Below are 12,173 nucleotides of genomic sequence, written 5' to 3'. Positions count from 1 at the left end.
ATCGAATGCTTTGCTTTCTGTTAACGAGTTGGTCTCGAAAGCGCCACATGGTTAAAACATGGTAACCTATGGAAATGAGGCGCTCTGATCTCTAGGTCTGCTTCCTTGCCACGTGTAATAAAATTACTTTAATTTGTTGCGCTCTGTTACATAATGAGTTTATACTGCAGTGTATTTTGTAGTCCTGCAGATAGGCAGGAAGCAGCGGAACTAGAGCCAGTAGTTCTAGAGGGTGTTCGAACACATAAGGGCAGTGCTTGCTCTTTGCTGCTGAGAAGGAAGTTGGCTTTTTCTCCTGAAGTGTTACATACTTGTAGGAATGACCTTCTGGTGGCTTTTTGTTTTTTGTCTTTAACTATCTCTTGCCTGCAGGAGGTTAACACTGCATTCCCAAATGGCGCAGTCTGGCCAACCTGTAGAAGAATTACAACCTTGTCCGTGTATTGTGGGTGATTAATGCACATTGGCGGCCTCCCAGCATGGTTGCGTCTGACTTTCTCAGTAGCGGCAAACCCACACCTTCAGAGGGATGCTGAAAGTAAAATTTACAGAGCTAACAGCGTTGCCAGTAAAACAGAATGCTGCCCTTTGCTTTGGGAAAGGACAGCCTCATCTCAGCTACGGGAAGAAAGCTCTCAGTGTCTCCTTAGACTTACACGGTAAATCATTTGCTTTGCAGTGAGGCTGCTCTTCTGCCTCCCAAATACATCAGCTTCTTAGGCTTTCTGCTGCAAAGGAGCCCATTGTTTAGTAACAGTTTGATTTTGCCCTTTCATATCTAATTTGACTATGCATAAACACTCTGCACTGGTCTGCAGAGAGGGGACAGTCCTCGGCCCTCAGTGCCTTGGTTGCTGCCTTCCATTTCTATGATCCTGTAGCTTCCTTGCTCAGGAATGGCTGAAATAGGAAACTGCACATTAGGAACTAAGGCAGAAGGAATTTTTATCTAGAGTTCGATGAAGACTTGGAGTGAGAAGTGCCTTAATGTCAGGTCAGCAGAATATGTTCCATGGCACTTTCCATAGCGCTGACTGAGAATGTGCCAGGGAATTTGAGCAGAACTGTCTGAATGCTGTCCTGATCCACCCTAATGCCAGCTCCCCTTGTGCCATTCCTTTCTTCCTGCTTGCAGCCGAAGGTGGTTCTGGCGTGGGAAGTTTAAGAGAGCTTTGGGCAGCGTGCAGGAAGCTCCCAATAAGTTTTGGTAATCTTTAATGTTAAGATCTCCTGGGATTCTGAACAGGTAAAGCAACAGAGAAAGGTCGAGAGCTGAGGAAGGTATAGCCATGTCCTTTTATTTTGGTAATAGGGAGCAGAGACAGCAATGAGATATGAGCTAAATGCAGAGAGCTGGTTCCACAGTGACTTCCCGTCACAGTTGTGTGCATTTAGTATTGATATAAAGAAGCCTTCTATTTAAAAACATGTTGTCTCAATAGTCACTTCTTGTGTGGAAAAAGGAAGAATGCCACCCCCATTTCAGAAGCTGCAAATGGCAATGAGCAATGCTCCTTGGAAGCTGTACAACAGAGTATAGGGCAGTATATTCTCCAAAGCAGCGTACAGAGTGAATGGTTGGTGTTTGAGTTATCTACTGTATCTTTTAAATGGTAATTTTTTGTGCTTGATTGTGGGTCTGTGCCAAGTATAATGATGTGGGTATTGTAGTCTTTATTAGCCAGATGTTAACAAATCCCATTTTGCCCCTCTAAAATGCTCAGAAATGCAAAGTCAACTGAAATAACAAGGATTGCAGTTTAGGAGCTCCTCCCATCCCAAATCCTTCTGTATCAAATAAGGTGCTTTTTTGAAGGACGAGTAACGATTTGCTTCAAGAAAAATCTCCTGACGTCTGTAATATTCCCAGAGAACACTGACAGAGCAGCAGAGTAAATCCGTTCTGGAAGTCTCTGCTGATTGGCGTGCACACAGTGGGGTTTGATTTGAGCAGCGCTTCCGGAAAAGGAGCTTTAGGGTTTTATTCTTTCTTCTGGCTTGTGCTGCAGCCTCATTCATATAAATGCTTTTGCAAATTGGGAACTGTTATAAGGGCAGCAGAAGAATCCTTTATGTAATATATAGGTATTTTATTAAAAATAAAGTGGGACGGGGGAGGCTTTTCATCATCTCACTGTTGCAGACAGTGCATAATGTGGGGAACCAGCAGTGCTGGGATCTACCTCAATACCCTACTCTTGAAGAAGGCCTCAGCTCAGCCAGATGGCGTGCAGAAAGCATGTATGGGGTAAGAGGAGGCTTTCAGGATGTGTAAGCTGATGGAGGAACCTCATTGCCTTCCTCAGGGTTTCTGTTCTTGAGAGCTTAACACTGATGGCAAGGCTATCCCAGATCCATGTGTGGCTAAACCTGAGCCATCTGCACCCCTGCATCTGAGAGTGGGTGGGAGATGAATGAGGCCCAAGAGGGGAGCCAGCTGTTGGGACAGTTGTTTTGGTCTATTGCTAAACCTAGCATCCATTTCTTTGTGGGTATGTCTTAACAGCTTGATAAGGGTGCTTTGCATTTGACAAGAGTGCTCTTTCGTACTGCGTGGTCTGTGTTACTGCTGAGCAAATATTGACTGCTGTTTGCCTCAGAAACTGGAGGCAAGGAGACATCTGGACTGAGAAGCGGGGGTGCCCAGCTGTTCTGAACACCGTCTCTCTCTCTGGATTGTGCTGATCCTTGAGTAGTCAGGAAACAGTCTTATTTTTGGGCTACAGCCCGGGCCAGATCACTGTGAGTCCTGTTATGCTTTTGAGACAGTCCTTGGGGTGAGTTCCTTGCTATCTGTTGCTCAGCAGCCATGCACTGAGGGAGGAAGGGAAGGTAGAGAAAGCACGAGGTACCTCTTTGGGTGGCTGAACCCTGCTTGGGAAGGGCAGCTTGGGCTCAGATATGTAATGCTTGCCCTTTTTCCCCTCTGGTAGTTAGGCTTATTGTGCTTAGGCAGAAGTGGTTTTGATGGTGATGGGTGCGTGGGGGAAGATGAGGATGGATAAGCAACATGATGGATGCAAGTTGCAGGGAATGAACTGGATAATAAGTTTGGGAAGGAAAACTGGATGCTAGTTAACAGAGGAATGAGGAAAATGCTTACTGGGATGAAAGCTGCAGGAGGCAGCTTTTAAAAGCATCCCTTTTCCCATCGAATGTGATGGAATTTCACAGCTCCCTGCTGAGCATTGCAATGTTTAACAGGCTATAAAGGAAAATACACTGTATGACACAGACTGTATTACACTGTAAATGAAAAACACCTATTACGCAGCCAGCCACTAGCAAACGAACAGCTTTGTTGGCCTTAGAAGTTTCTAGCTGAAACAGATCACAACCCAGACACATGTTCTTCCATGTGTTCTGCCCTCTGCTGATGCAGCAAAACCAAGCCCTGTAGACTACCCTGCCACTGCCACTTGGAAGGGGCTGGTTCACCAGCTGAAGAAAGAGGGTGCTCATTTTCAACCTGTCCTGCAGAATCAACTTAACCTCCTTGTGCTAAAAGTCTGCAGACAGCACACAGTGACACTGAGCTCATGGTTAGGTTGGGAACAAGCAGGAGGATGAGATGAAAACGGTGTCTGTGGAAGAAGGACGTGAGGACATGGGAAGACAGATGGCCCTTCCAGAAGGACCTGGCAATGTATCCCGAGCTGCCACTTGTAAGAGGTCTCATGAGATACTAAATGTAGATATTTTATAGATGAAATGCTTGGAGCTGCAGCAGCATAAGCACTCTTGTATGTTTTCATTTAGGGCAAGCAGTCTGAAACACATGCCCCACCGCCGACCTCCGCTCTGACCCAGAGGGGCTGTCTCTGGCTGAAAAGATGATTCATTCATTCTGCTAGCAGGGCTGAATGAATAGGCAGCGTTCAGTCTGCAGGACGCTGTTCACTGGGTTTCCCTCAAAATTTAGGTCTGACATGACTGGGTCAGTAACCACGCGCCTTTGTTCCCATCTCCTTGAACAGAAATGTCTCTTTGCATCCTTCAGTGGTTCCCACAAATCAGGTCGATTTTTATGGCTTGCTAATTATTACTGCTAGACTTCTGCTGGGCTTCAGGTTGAAAAGAAGAGAATTGGTGAAAGCTCAGGGCACAAAACTTACAGAATGAATCACTGTCTATCTGGCAGCAAGGAAATCCAGCTATGGCAGCCACTTAGATATAGACCTCTGTATAGCTCTGAACTTTGTTTGGGATTGGGAAGTTTTGTGCCGCTCTTGTTGGCAGAGAAGTCCTGCTTGATGCACTGTTGCTTCTTGTGGAGAGAAGGGTTGTTTGCTTACTCATCTTCCCTTTGTTGCATACCTTTATAGAGCACCTTCCAATTCCCTTCTTTCTCAGGAGCCCCAGCCCGTTTAGTCATTCCTCACACAGAGGCTTCTCTGGATCTTTAATCATCCTGGTTGCACACTCTGCACCTTTTCCAGGTCGCCTGTGCCTTGTTTGTGATTAATACTTAATGCCTTCAGACCCTGCAAACCAGCGTTGGTGTTAGTGCTGCTGAAAGACTGCAACAGAAAGAATCCAGGGAAATTCAGAAGCGGCCTCAGTTGTTGTGTGTTAGATCCCGGGTCTCTGTCAAATGAGATATCAGGAGCACCTGAACACTTAAATGCTTTTGTGCATTTTCCATGTCCCTTTTCTGCGTGCCCTAACTCCCGCTGTGCCTTTTGTATGCTGTTGAACATTTAATGGAATTTTCTGCCTGTAGTCCACAGAAGAGCTGCCTCAAGAGAAGTTACTCCCCTTGTCCAGAAAATGACCTTGAGGGCATCTTTGCTTGTGCTGCCTGGAGGGAACGTGATCCGGATCCTCGTAGGCATGAAGGCACCTGGCCGTGATGGAAAGCAGCAGGGCTGTGTTACCAGGTGGTGACTATGTCTGTTGAGAACGTGCTGATGTGACACTGAAACTCAGTGGAGCTTCTTGCCTCTCCATGTTGAGCAGCTCGTGCTGGCCACTGCTTGTGGCAGGAGTCTAGGCTGGATGTTTTGATTGGAGATGGCAAATCCTGGCTCCCCCTCTTTTCCTCCTGGCTGTCTGTCTATATGAAAACAACACACAGTCAGCCCCATGGCTTTGTTTTTTCCAGACTTTTCCCTCAGTTACTGAATTTGTTCATCAGTCGCATCTTATCGTTCTTGATGCACACTTATTTCATCCAGCACAACCTTCTTGTCCTTCCCTACTCCTGGCCCTGGGCTCGCTCCATGCCTCCCACAGAACTCATTCTTTCCTCCCCTTATCCCAGGAGAGCACCTCTGATTTCACACATATACGTCAGCCCATTGGTGCAGGGTGGGAAGATACTGGGTGGCAGCAGAACAAGCTTAAAGCCAACCTGAAGCAAGAATCAAGTGATTGCATGCACCCATGGGAGGTGGGGGAGGAAAAGAGCCTCTGAAATAGGACTTGCTGTCACAGCAAAGGCCTACAATTAAGATTTCAGAAAGCCGGGATGACTCAGTGAGTTGGTTCTGCCTTATGCATTAATACTTTAATTTTCTTAGCACCACCCTCCCCCCCCAAAAAAAAAATAAATAAATTCAAAACTGAAGAAATCTTTTTAGCTAAAATACAAGCCAGGGCATATAAAGTCCTGTTTCTGCTTGAATGCATATCCCAGGGTCTTAACTCAAGTCCCTCCAATGGGAAGAAGTACCTTTGAAATGAAGGGCTGCTAACAGCTTCTGTGCTGCCAGGCTCCTTGTTGTGTTCTCCTGCCCTCCATCCCCTGTGCCTGAGCAGAGTGGGGAGTGACTGCTTCATTTCTTTTGTAGGCAGTGGGGTTGGTTGAGTTACGATTTGGCAGGGAAAAGCTATCACATGACAACGTTGTATCCCAAATATTGTGATTTCACCCTCTGGAGTCTTTCAAGAGCACAAAAGATTTCTGGGTATTCTCATTTCCAGGTAGTGAGAGAATATCTTATTTGCCTGGATGTGCAGTCATGGTCATACAAGTGGGTGGCTGCATGTGGGTGGACAGCATGTTTTTAAGTCAGGCAAGCATGAGAGCGTATTTAAGTTAATAGAAACGTTCTGTTTATAATATTATCATTAGGAAATAGTTTGAAGAGGTGAAATAATCCTCCTGCTTTGGTGAGATCGGGGTTTTGCAGCACGGCAGCCCACCTCTCAGGCATTCTGCAGGAAAGAAAGTTCTAGCACTAGCTGCTGCACGCCAAGCTTGCTGTAAATAACCTTTTCCCCCATTGGTTTTATGAGCCTTCATCTCCTTGTTTCTGCTTATTTATTTACAGTTAGTTGTTTTGTGCTGCAGGTGGAAGCACTGGCTTCTGTGACGGGTTCCTGGGCCTCTGCCTATAAGATTTTCTAACCACGAAACTGAGAATGAAAGACGCTTAAGGGAGCCTGGGTAGAGGGGGCCCAGAACAAGCTTTCTGCTGCCCACTGCTCTTTTTCAGCATGAACAAGCAGTGTCTCTGCTAGACAGTAAGATGTTCCTGCTTCCCTGGTGCGCCTGGCATAACTGCCTGGTGTGTCTGAGCACTGTGAAGCTAAGCACCCTCAGCATTAACCTGCTGCTCCTGACCTGGGGAAAAAACCTTCTTCACATGAGCAAGTGTTGCTCAAACCATCCTTCCCTCTTACCACTTCCATACTTGATTTCCATGTCAGAGTCCAGCTTGTTCAGCACATAGAAGGACAAGTAAGCTGGGATGGTGTCCAAATCGGGCAGTTGTCCCATGGAGATGGCCCTGGAGGCTGTACAGAAGCTGTGCTGTTGAATCTTGATCGTGGGCTGCTTCTCCTGCATATGTTTTCAGGGAAGAGCCTGCCTGAAATTGCCTCGAGCCTCCTGCTTACCATTTCTAGTAGGTGACGTGACAGTGCTCCCAAAGATAGCATCCGGGTGTTCTCAGAGATGGTGCTGTAGCAGGGCCGGAATTAGTTGTGTGAGTTAGGTAAGATCTCTGGAAAATGAAAAATGCAGCCACATTTGTAGAGGCAGCGTTTCTTTTTCTAATTAAAAGCTCCCAGAGTAAAGCTGAGATAGTATGCAAACCTGTCACATTTAGTGAGGTCGTAGTGAAAGAACAAAGGAATGTGAGAGTAATTCATGTATGTGGTGAAGGAAGAGCCCCGCCAGCACAGGTAAGGAGCTTGTTCTGGGTAAGTGCAATTGCTGCTCTGTGACTTTCTGCTGTGTGGCACCTCCCTGCTGAACGGGCTAGTTCACATCGCAGATTGCAGAGCTGTCCTGAATGGAGACTATGTGAGTCACGTATGAGCATAATTAATTACATTCTTCACTACCTAATTTGATCTGTCATCCATCACCGAGTCTCTTGAGAGAAGAGATGCAACATCGCATCTAAGTGTCTTAGCAAGGTCAGCATGGGGAAGAGAGAAATCTTGCAAAATGGCACTCCAGCCTTTTTGTGGGCTGCCTTTCCCAGCACCCATCCTGCTGTAAGTGTGGTAGTGTGAGCTGAGAGCGAGGGAAGCGCGTTAGCCTGCTTGTAGCAGCCGTAGCAAGTCCAGGGTCAGAAGGCAGCAAGCTTTAAAATCATCCCCTTAACCCAATGATTTCAGCTGGCCTTCCAGCTTTCACAGGCTCGTGGTATGTATGGCAAACCTTTTATTAATGCTTCAATAGCGAAAGGCTGTAAAGATACAAATAAACACTCAAGTTGTTGAGGCAAGTGTTTGTTTCATTGTCTCTTCCTAGAAACTGCAGCATTGTGCAGGATTTAAAACCCAGCGCGACTTGTACTCCTTGGTGTTGGCAGCTCTGCCAGCTGCTCGTGCCTCCTTATTGCTTTTGCTGTCCTTTGCACGGAGGGGATTTCTTAGCAATAACTTTGTGCCTTATTTCTTGCTGCAGAAATCACTTGTAGTTGTCATGGTGCTGTTGTTATGGTTACATCTCCTTCACCAGCTGAAGTGCCTCTCCTCTCTCCTGCAGGAAGCAATTATGAGTGGTGGTAGATGTTTGTGTGTGAGTGTATTTGATGAATGGCAAATCGTGAAAAAATGCAGCCTTGTGGATGGAAGCTGTCGGAAAGGGGTGGTGTTGGAACAGGAAGGAGTGGGCAGGGAATCACGGAGCTTTTTAACTAGGGCTGAGCCCTACGGTAGATAGATGGTGTTTTTGAAGGCAGAAGCAGCTAGTAGTGTTCCATAATTGTGAGAGGTGCCGGCTTTTAAGTTTCTGACGCCTGAGCGAGTTTGAGCAGCCCCTGGGAGTGGGGGTGAGTCTGTGTGCTGAGTGCTGTGTAGGGCAGCAGTCAGTGGCCGGCTGGCATGGCAGCTCTGCTTTTCTGCAGCTTGGGAGCGTTTCAAGCTTCCCCAGCAAGAATGGGCCGTGTCTAGCAGGAGTGTCAGCTGCAAGGCTCCTCCTCAGCCATTTACCTGTTCTGACTCTGCAGTAGGATGGACCCATTTGCTGCCAAAAGAAATGCAGGTCAGGCTGTGCTGTACTGCAGAGAGGAGACAGAGCATCCTGTTCAGGAGTTTCTAACTCACTGGATAAAAGCCTTTTCTTAACATTTCTTCCCTCTCCATTCATTCCCAGAGCTATAAAAAAAAGTAGAGCTAAGTAGATCTTCACACAGACCTTAAGGCATTCCCATCCACGAGGAAACCCTGGGACATGGTCAGGAGATTGCAGTGAGAGCAGAGTGTGATTACCTGGACCCCAGTCCCTCCCAGTGCTGTTCCCTCCCCACCACAGAAGTTCAGATCGATCCCCATATCCCCAGGAAGCATGTGGGCAAGGAGGAGCGTGGGCAGCAGCTCTGTGCAGCACTGGTGGAGGTCTGCTCGGCTGCTCTGGGGACTGGAGCATCCCTCATTTCAGTGCTGGCAAGGATGCAGTTCGTGGTACATTTTCCTGCCCTTTCTGCAGCAAGCTGCCTTTGTTCTGCTTGTGATCCAGGCACCACTCTTGATTTCTCATCAGTTTTGTAACTCAGAGTATGATCAGAAGAATTACTTACAGGTTCTACTACAAAAAAAAAAAAAATGTGGCTGTTGACAATTGGTTTGCAATAGCATGGAAGAACCTTTAAAACCCAAATGCTATTACAGGTATGCATAGATGAATGCTGCTTGCATTTTTAACAGGCACGAGGTGGTATTTAAGAGGATTGTCTTGCTCTTGTCTAGAAAGAGCGGTCTAGCTGCAAGCTGATAACTCAGGTGGTGGACAAGGAAGAAATAAGTCATATTTGTTACAAATTACCAGAGAAACCTACTTGTCCTTTATTAAGCTTCAGAGGCAGAGTGACTCCAATTGAGAGGAGCATGTAATTCTGTCTATTAATACGTTCTGTTACCAGAATTATGGTACTTAGGCACTCAATATCACCTGGTGACTTCTGCTAATCTCCTGGCAGCTTGCAGAGCGTGACCAAACACTGTAGGTATGAGGACTAACACACAGAGTACATTTGCTGTCTGCTCTGCGTGATGCACACCACTCACGTCTGAAAGGAGCTCAGTTAGAGAAAGAATGCACGCTTACTGAAATGCAGGGGTGAGATTTGGGGACAGATCTCTCCATGTTTGTGGCATCCAAAATTCATCCCCTTATTTTCTAATTACCTGGAGATTCCACTTAGAACGGTAGCCCTAACAATGTTTGTGTCCTACACATGAAAGCCAAGGCTGAGTTTTTGGTGTGACAGGAGATGGCTGCAATTTGCCCTCTTTCTGGCTCTTATTCTTACTGCAGCCTCCTGATCCTCAATGGCTTTCCTTCACTTCTCCAGGCAGAGCTGTCAGTGAGGTACGTCCCCTTGGGACCTTTTAATCCATACTGCCTGCTACTTGGTATTCAGATGCAACACCCGCATTGGCCTGCTGGCGCATGGACCTGAATTAAAGGTTTTCTCTGGTAAGGTATCTATCAGTCTGAGCTAGATTACACCCCTCAGGAAAGCAAGGACTTGGCAAAATCCTTCAGTGTTGGCCTGATTCTGTTCTCTTAAAAAGTGAATTTCATAGCAAATTCATCCGCTTACGTGCCAAGGCAATATTAGTGTAATGCTAAGATGATTCCGCAAGATGAACTCAGAAAATATGTAGAAGGACAGCTAGCATGGCAGGATGTCTAAATCAGCATTATCTGGAGCTTTGTGCATCGTGCTCTCATGGCGTGTTACTGTGGCTGGTTTGTTGCACGTTGAGTTCAAAGCAATTGGGCTGTGTTCAGCCCAGCCAAAGCAGCAGGAGCTGCTGCCACATAGAGGAGTGTTTGGGTTAAGAAATATGCATGTGTAAAAAGAGGAGGTAACTGCAAAGTTGGACTGCAGATTCCCCATGAGATTTGTCCCTCTGTCTTAATTCCAAGTTGTTTAAGCATTTTCTTTCCCTCTACAGCTCCCAAATGTCTGAAAAGGAAGAGGGAATTAGTTTTTACAACCACTTCTGCTACAAGCTATTAGCTTAGAAGGCAGGATGTCCAGTTCAGATCACTAAGGCTGTCCCCCGTGCACCGTGCAAGTTACAAGGATGGGAATCGAATGTCCATGAAGTATCTTGTCACTGCAGCTGCTGGCAGCTGTGGTGGAGCACGGGCATTCTGGCCAGCCCTCCTGTGGCCTGCCATCTCCAGGTTGTTTTAACTGAGGCAATGTGACGTTCTGAAAGGAGCCTGTTCCTTCATTTCTGATATTTTTTGAAAACCTTCATCACAGCTGATGCAAAAAGAAAGAAAACCATAGTGGAAAAGGGAAATATGCTTCCCTAAGTACCGTGTTTCCCTTGAATTGCTTAAGCTATTCCAGATTTCATTTCAGATTACATAATGCTACTTAAATGCTGCCATAATATTTGTCCGTTCTTTCTGTTTCTGTGTCAATCTTTACATTGCCTGATTAGTTTAAGCCTCTGGTATGCTAATTAAATGAGGGAAAAACAACTAACCTCATGGTGGTGAGAGGCACACCTGTGTGTGCTGGCTGTTAACCTGAGCGGTGTTGCAGATACTCACTGTTGAATTGCTGAGCACAAAGATGCTTTGTGTGATTCACTTGCACTGTTTCTTCTATCATTATAAACTCCGAGAGCACTTGATGAATAACAGGGAGTCAAGAATGAATTGATCCATGTTTCACTCTGTAACCATCTATTATAATTACTGAGCCAAATTCTGCCTCCAGATACACACAGCTCTCATTGAAGCCTGCCCACTGTATTTCTTTTTAAAGATAAAAGCACTTCTGTTGGTTTCACAGAGGACTTCTGTGACACGGTCCATTGTAAAGATGTGAATATCCTTCTTCAAGAGCTCGCTGTGGTGTGGGGAGCATCTGCCTGGAACAGAGCACTTGAGAGTTAACAGCCTCTGAGCTGTGAATGTGGGATACCACAGCTACCTCCATCCAGATGGGTTTTAGAAGCACGTTACCCCATGCTCGTGCCTTTCTCCCCACGAAGGCAGTGGGTTTCTCTCATGTGTGACCCAGGGCTGAGCTGGAATGCTGGTGGTTAGGTTCGTGCAGCTCTTGGGGCGCACAATGCACTGCACTGGTGAAGAGAAAGCTGAGCTTGGATTTGGGTTGGTTGGTTGGTTTGTTTTCTGAGCTTCTTGAAAGGGTGTGGATGGAAATCTTGCCCTGTTTTCCTAGAGCAGGCTTTGCTCAGCCCTCAGAGTATGTTCATGGAGGCTGTGGCCCATGGAGATGCATCTCAGGGCCACTGAGCCTTGTGACACTGCTCAGTTATCAACTGTGAATAATTATCAGTCAAGCAGTGATAGTCTTTCACTGTGTTCAGATGCTCTCTGCAAACTGACCTGGCTCCTTGGAAACCCTTGTTCCTTCATGATTAGTTTCTTAATGCAGTGCCCTCAGAACGTGTGCACTGTGCAGTTCTCTGCCTTCTTCTCTGGACTGCTCAGCCTTCTGTGACATGCGGCTGCTTGACTGCATTCAGCTGATGGCTTTTAGATGCTGTTTTTCTTCCAGGAAGAAAGAATTGCAAGGCCTGCTGGATTTTGCTTCAGTGTTGCTGACTTAGGTCAAGCCTGTCATTCCCTGGAGTCACCTTATTATCAAAACACAGCTTACTGTAATGCTGCCTTCCTAGGCTTACCTACTGGGCTGTTTTTCCATGAGGCACAGCCCCAGCCTGCGGCTCATGCGGTAGCTTCTTTTTCTGGCATGGACTAATTAACAGGAGTGAAGTAC

The 12,173-nt window shown here is 46.5% G+C and overlaps 1 protein-coding gene across 50 annotated transcripts in view; it reads left to right on the top strand.

Annotated features, from left to right (window-relative positions):
* MAP2 (microtubule associated protein 2) overlaps nt 1–12,173 on the top strand; it is a 188,530-nt gene that overhangs the window by 113,517 nt on the left and 62,840 nt on the right. The gene's annotated exons all lie outside the window — the stretch shown is intronic.

The sequence above is a fragment of the Excalfactoria chinensis genome, chromosome 7, assembly GCF_039878825.1.
Source record: "Excalfactoria chinensis isolate bCotChi1 chromosome 7, bCotChi1.hap2, whole genome shotgun sequence".
NCBI classification, from domain to species: Eukaryota; Metazoa; Chordata; class Aves; order Galliformes; family Phasianidae; genus Excalfactoria; species Excalfactoria chinensis.
This window is presented reverse-complemented; position numbering and strand designations above follow the sequence as displayed.